This window comes from Rhopalosiphum padi, chromosome 4 (assembly GCF_020882245.1).
Source record: "Rhopalosiphum padi isolate XX-2018 chromosome 4, ASM2088224v1, whole genome shotgun sequence".
In the NCBI taxonomy this organism is placed as follows: Eukaryota; Metazoa; Arthropoda; class Insecta; order Hemiptera; family Aphididae; genus Rhopalosiphum; species Rhopalosiphum padi.
In genome coordinates, this window is record NC_083600.1 from 28,508,072 (window position 1) to 28,515,010 (window position 6,939).

A 6,939-nucleotide genomic window follows, 5' to 3' on the forward strand; every position below is an offset into this window, starting at 1 on the left:
CTTATAAAACTTTAAAACGATAATAATCTTCTAACAAAAAAGAACATAATTAGTACTAATAATTAGACTTAACATTCTTTTTCAAAAGACTTTTAACTAAAAATATCCATTCAGCTATATATTATTATGTTCTCGACTAACGGTATACTACACCGAGTGTCAAGTTAAAGTGAAGATAGTAGTTTAAACACTTCAATTAGACATTGTAATATTATAAATATTAATGTGTTTCTCTACCCATAAATGTAGTGAAATTGTCTGTATAATGCACCGGACAAGCCGAGAAATACGATACATATAATGTATGTTATTATTATATTTATATTATATTATTATTTGATCATTATAGCTTTAAATACAGGCATCATTCATTATAGATATAGTTACTATCATGGATTTAAAAATACAGAAAGTCAACCACCGCACCGGTTCTGATACAGGATAATAATTGCCCCGTCCGTTATGGTCTGCATATTCTGTAAATTATTTTTAAGTTATACAAATAATGTAAAAATCAAAATTGATTAATCTGTGTACAATAAGCAACTAACATGAATTGTAATATGTACTAGCTATTACGCGTGCACAAAGTATTTTATCAAATACACTAAATTATATTATTCTTAAAAAAATTGAATATTTGCCTTACTTTCAAGTTTCAACATATTATGTATTACCACGTTAAGCAGTGATTGATCAATATTTAATTTAATATATAATAACTCATTCACACATCATTGAATTTATAAATAAAACTCCTATGATTTTGAAGTGTTCCTATTAACTTATTAATTTTAAATAATCAACTCTATTAATATTCGTTATACATTAACGAAAAAATTAAAATGATAATTTCTAAACTGCTATATGTATAACATTGCACAATTATTATAATGGAATAAATATGAATATTATATAGGTATTATCTCAAGATTCATCACAAAGTTTTCACTTTTATAACGCCATTTGTGATGTCTCAAATTCAATTCTATAAGCAATTCTTATAATGTTTTCCCGTTGTACTTTCCTTCGGATCATCCAGCCATCCTCACGGACCACGGTTAACTCGTTGTCATGTTAACCTAAATAATGATAAATCTGTTAATAAACATTCATTTCGTTTCTATACTTAATTATTGTTGATTAAACGATATTTATGTAAAAGATATTGTATTTTTACGAAAAATGTATAAGCCACTATGGGTATACCGTATAAATTTCTACAACTTTGACAAAGACGTGTGAAAATTAAAATCAACTTATGGTTTTAATAAATAAAACGGGATTAATATTTCAACTATTTTTATACTTCCATTTGTACTTATTAGAAACATAGAAAATAGAAATCTAACAATCTCGCCATACCTACGTATTATACATGGGTATATAAAGAGAATAGCCACCGCAAACGTCAAAGATGACATTGTTACGTTTTATTAAATAATAAGACTAGATAAGTTAAAAATAGTAAAGTTTTATAATGAATTTTAAATTTTACACACATTCGGGTCGTGTAGAGGCTTATCCTGTCATGTCCGTCAATTTTATGTCCATAAGCTTATTACCTTATTGTTTGGGGATTCTGGTCGTTTCGTAGATTCTATTCGTCACAAATATGACTGTGAAAGACTCCTCAAAGTTTTCGAGGATGATTCATGTACTATGCACATCGTTCACGAATACTATTCGTCGAAAACCCGTCGAATAATTGGATAATGTCAAATGGCCGAGTTCTTAGCCAGTACGATCAACGGAACCGAATCCTTGACCGGATACCACCGAACGTCTTCAACATTCTTTATGATTAATTTGTAAGATCGACTTGACATTGGCAGTGAATTTCTATAACATACAAATTTACAAAATTGAATACAAAATTAAACGTTTTCTGTGTTGTTAGTATTAATAAAATAAAAATTCCGTTATACGTTGTCATAATATGAATATTTTAATGTTTTATGCGTTGGATCTAAATAGAAATAGAAATTGTATAAGATTACTGATGACCGTATTAATATTATTATTGTAAAAAAAAAATTTAAGATTATTTCTTAGTTTTAACTAAAACATTTATATAGTTTACGGAAACAATGAAAATAAAATTAGCAGTTACATATTTAGTAGAATGCCGTTTTATCGAATTATATATTAATATAGGTACATAAGATAAAATGCTTTGCTTTAAACACGGGATCATATAATATGAATAAATTCTGCAATATAATATCATTGCTATTATTGTTTTCTTGTTATTCTTGTTCAAATTTTCATTTTTCTTCATTTATAAAATGTATTATTATACCAACTTTTAGCCCATATGGAAAATTTTTTCCGCAAATAATTTTTTATTTCATCATTCATTTCACTTTGTAAATCATCAAAATTGTTAATACCATTTTGTACACTGTTTTATTTATCAAAATGTATTAGATCTACTGTTAGGCCATACGGCAAATTTTTTTCCGAAAATTATTTTTTGTTTTATACATTTACATTTTCAAAGCTTATTGCAAGAGATATTTAAAAAAAGTGGCACTGAAATAGGTTCAATAGTTAGTAGTTGAGAAGTAGTATGAGAAATATATGTAACCAGATATAGGTATTAAAAAGTTTAGCACTGTAAGAGCAATTTAGTGGAACTGATGGACAGCAATTTGCAAAATGGTCAGAAAAATCAACAATCCCCCTCCCCAGGCCGCAATTATTTACGTATTTATGTTACGGGCTAAGTAAGAAGTTGGGCATTGCGCATAGTGCCCGGTTATTGTGCATTTCGCCCGATTTTCAAGGCAAATTTGGAATAATTTAACATTGTCCGGGCATTGTATACAGTACCTAATTTTGTTTAACCACAGTAGGTTAAATATTAAATATATTAAAACTTAAACTTAAATAATCTTAAAAAATCTAAAATAGACGCTTCAAGTATTAGTTTTAAATCTATTATAGGTATTCAGTTATTTTCATACTCCTGAAGAATTAATATTATTATCTAAAAGTGGTTTAAAATGATTAAAATTAATACTTTTTAGTATTAAAATATAATGATTATAGTTAATTATTACTTGAAAATAATGTTAAGCACATAGAAATTATTTTACTTAATTTATTATTACATACATCACTATTGTGGTACTTTGAGTTGCAAAGTCGACCAGATTTTTTTTACATTTACACCAGTTGGTGGTACATAATGTATTGCAAGTATACCTAGCATACTCTTGAGTCGTGACAACCTAATTTAGAACTTTTTTTGCCACTTCATCTTTAAAAGAAATTTGTACTGGTGGTACTTCATTAGCCTGGATAAACACTTCTTTGCCGGTTACGAGTGTCTCGTACGAATAAAATATCCAAGTATAGCTTTCTAGTGTTATTGTTATGTTTAAAAGCTATTCGATATAAATGTTTGCAGCGCTCTGTATTTAATTAACTTTGCCCACTTGATTCCGGGAAAAGTGTACTTTTCCCGGGAAATCTTGTACAATTCCAATATTAATAGTGTAACATATTATATTGTAACAAGTAAGAAGACCGATTTTCAAGGCCAAAGTTGGAATATGTTAACATTGTCCGGGTATTGTATACAGTGCCCAATTCGATTTGAGCACTGTATAAGTTAAATATTGAATAATATATTAAAAATATGATGTAAAAATCTTACAAGGTACTTAAATAATCATAAAAAAAAATCTAAAATAAACGTTATATAAAATATTTTCATGAAAGTTTAATTAAAACTATTATGATTATTGTATTCTACAATTATCATGTACTATAACATACGTAATTGCCGTTGTCTAGTCTAGACACACGCTCCTCATCGTATTGGACAGGGACGACAGGTGGTGACGGCGATGGGCTCGAGCGTTTACTGTCGCATCGTCTACTGACTAGTGACGACTATGTCGGTCGAGAACAGACGGCGGTGATTACGTGAATGGATGACATATATACAATGTGAGCTTCAACGGAAACTGTCGCAAATATTCACGAACAAACTCATCTCGAGCTCAACGAGTTCGAGCACTGCGACAACTGTAGCCACGACCAATGCCGAGGAAGCATCTTCACTGTTCTCATCGTAACGGCTGCGTCGGGTTCCGTCGTATTCCGCGTTTAACGGATAAAGATCCATCCGCTTCTCCGTAGTCAACCAGCCGGCTTCAGAGCGGAAACCAAATACATTCGCGCCGGAAATAACTGACCATCCGGAATACAGCCGGCGATTGGAACTGCTGCGACTACGATTGCACTGTTCTACGCGCCGCTGTCCAGTACGGACATCTATTATTGACTATTGGCTCGGTGACCTGTCTCGTCGATTTATACCGATAACCGTCTGGATCCTGTTCCTCCCGCGACAGCGTATGTTTACAACCACCGTATATAACTGAATTATAGGTCACATCGTCGTTGAAATCAGTGACGGTTCGGACAGCTTTTCTACACCGAGTTTGGTAACAGGTGCTTATAAGACATATTGTGACAAATGATGCGTGTACGTGTCTGAACATTTTGAATTTATTATTCGTACACATTTAATTAAAATCGTATGTTCGCTATAGATATAATATAAAACATAAACTATTTATTCAAATGTAGTATTATAGTTTATAATAATAAATGCTAAAAAAATAATATGCAGGCTAAATAATGTTTGTTATTAATTTTAACTACTAAACTAATAAACCTATTAAACTTTTTATTTTTTATTATTGTTTTTATTGTTTTGGTTTCGTTCACTAATATACATCAGTTTTTATTTTCTTAAGTAATATTCTTCAAAACACAGATCCAGAATCGTTTTATATACCTACCTCAATGTTACATAATTGTTGAACGTGCACTGTAGAAAAATAATTGCGAGTCCATGTTATGGTAAGAACTAAGAATGTTTATTTTACTTTTTTATAAGTTTTGGTAGTGTCGGAATGACTCGATGAGCCGCTACAGTTTTTGGGCATTTCAAGTCACATTATATATATGAGGTCTAAAATAGGATTACACGGATTAGCTGACCAGTTTGCGATCCATAAAACATTTATACATCATTTTGTGAGTAATATTTATTTATTTTAGTTGTACTATTATAAATTAAAAATAAGAAAATTAGTCTATAAAGTGTTGTAATTTTAATAGTTCATCTTCAATAGCTGTCTATCTAATTTAAATATTTACAATAAAATATTATTATATCAAAGGACATAGACAGTTATATTTATTATTGATTTATATAGGTAAAAGGTAGTAATTATATTGTATATCTTTTATTATATAATAATATTTATATAATATTAAGTTATATATTATATGTTAAGCTGGAAATGTGCGAATGCCGTGCTACGACTAAACTATAATTACAAATTTAAACTAATTAACACATTATTAAAAATGTATAATTCGATATTTATTTGTTTATATTTCCCATGTATTATTATATTTATTAATTATATTGGTGTGTAAGACGTATTTTATTGCGAGAAATTGGAGTTACTATTCTGGCTATATATAACAATTATTACAGACGATCAGCGTTCGCGAGTTCTCGCTTACTATGTGGATTAGGCCTACTGGGGACACCACAATAAAAAAAACGCGCCTTGTGTAGTACCTCATAAAGTTATTAAACAATACGGACGATGTTATATTGTACGCCGTTTAATAATAAAGGTGGCGAGGAAAATTACACAACACTGTTATTTTTATCTTAATACCTTACATACATTTATTTTATTAAATACCAATTAAATAATTATTTATATCAAGAAACGAGAAATATTAACGTTTTATAAAGTATTACAATGCCATAGTTTTGAAAAAAAAATATTCTTTGACTTGTTATAAAAAGACTCCAAGTAGTTATTATATTAGTTCTTATTTTACAATTATACTAACAAAAGCGGGTCAAGTTTAATATTGCTAGAAATATTGTATGTAATATGTATATCTATTACTTAAAGCATTGAATTTACACATATTCTATTTACTAATTATAAAAATATAAAAAAAATGTATACTTACAAAATTTTTTGTAAACATATGTAGGCTAATAGAACGTCCCCGCTTACTGCTTAGAATAGTTTTACATTTAAAACGTTTTTCTTTTTTATTATAATAATTTATTAGAATACCTGTTATAGAGCTGAATAGTTAGTTTAATATTGATATAATAGTGATAAATAATAACATTAAAATATTAAATAATAGAGTAAAGAGAGATAATAGAGATATAAGTTGTATAATTATAATAATATATGTTTAACTAATAATGAATAGTGATCTACATTTTAATGTTACAGTTTTTGAATAAAATAAATTCATTTACTAGAATATAAAAAGTTTAGTTTGAATAAATAGTAATTATTATTTGTCGGGTTGCGTCCATCCAGTGGTCGCCGATTTCACAGGCTCAAATCTTCTTCACTCGCCCCGTGCCATTTTGGTCTCGGTCGCTCGTCGATTAGTCGTCGTCTGCACCGTCGTCTGACGCGCGTATGACATCGCGCAATAGCCACTCGCCGTCAACTATATTCCCACTGCCGACTCTGTCGGACCTCGCCTTGCCGTCTAGTGGTCGTCGTTCGTACGCCCGAGCGAAATGATCTCGTGACACTCGTCTGTTCGTGGACTGTTTAGAAAACGTAGCGGAGGCGACCAATAGCCTGTAACACATTGATTTTTGCACCGAATCGCCATCTCGTATCCCCCCCCGACTAGTTTCGTGTAGTCCTGTCGATGTTTTTTTCCTTTTTTTTTTATCATTGTTATTATTGTTTTCTTGTTATTCTAGTTAAAATTTTCATTTTTCTTTCATTTATAAAATTTATTATTATACCAACTGTTAGCCCAAGTTGAAAATTTTTTTCCAGATTAATTTTTTATCTTATTATTTCACTGCGCTACTTACCAAAATTTTTTATTCCATTTTGTACACTA

General features: G+C 29.8%; 1 long non-coding RNA gene across 1 annotated transcript; it reads right to left on the reverse strand.

Annotated features, from left to right (window-relative positions):
* Positions 1 to 224: 224 nt before the first annotated feature.
* LOC132930562 (uncharacterized) lies at positions 225 to 6,696 on the reverse strand. Its single transcript, XR_009662253.1, has 3 exons — positions 6,025 to 6,696; positions 1,566 to 1,842; positions 225 to 1,082 (listed from the first exon to the last, which is right to left on the reverse strand). It is a non-coding gene; the product is annotated as an uncharacterized LOC132930562 (long non-coding RNA).
* Between the last annotated feature and the right edge of the window lie 243 nt (positions 6,697 to 6,939).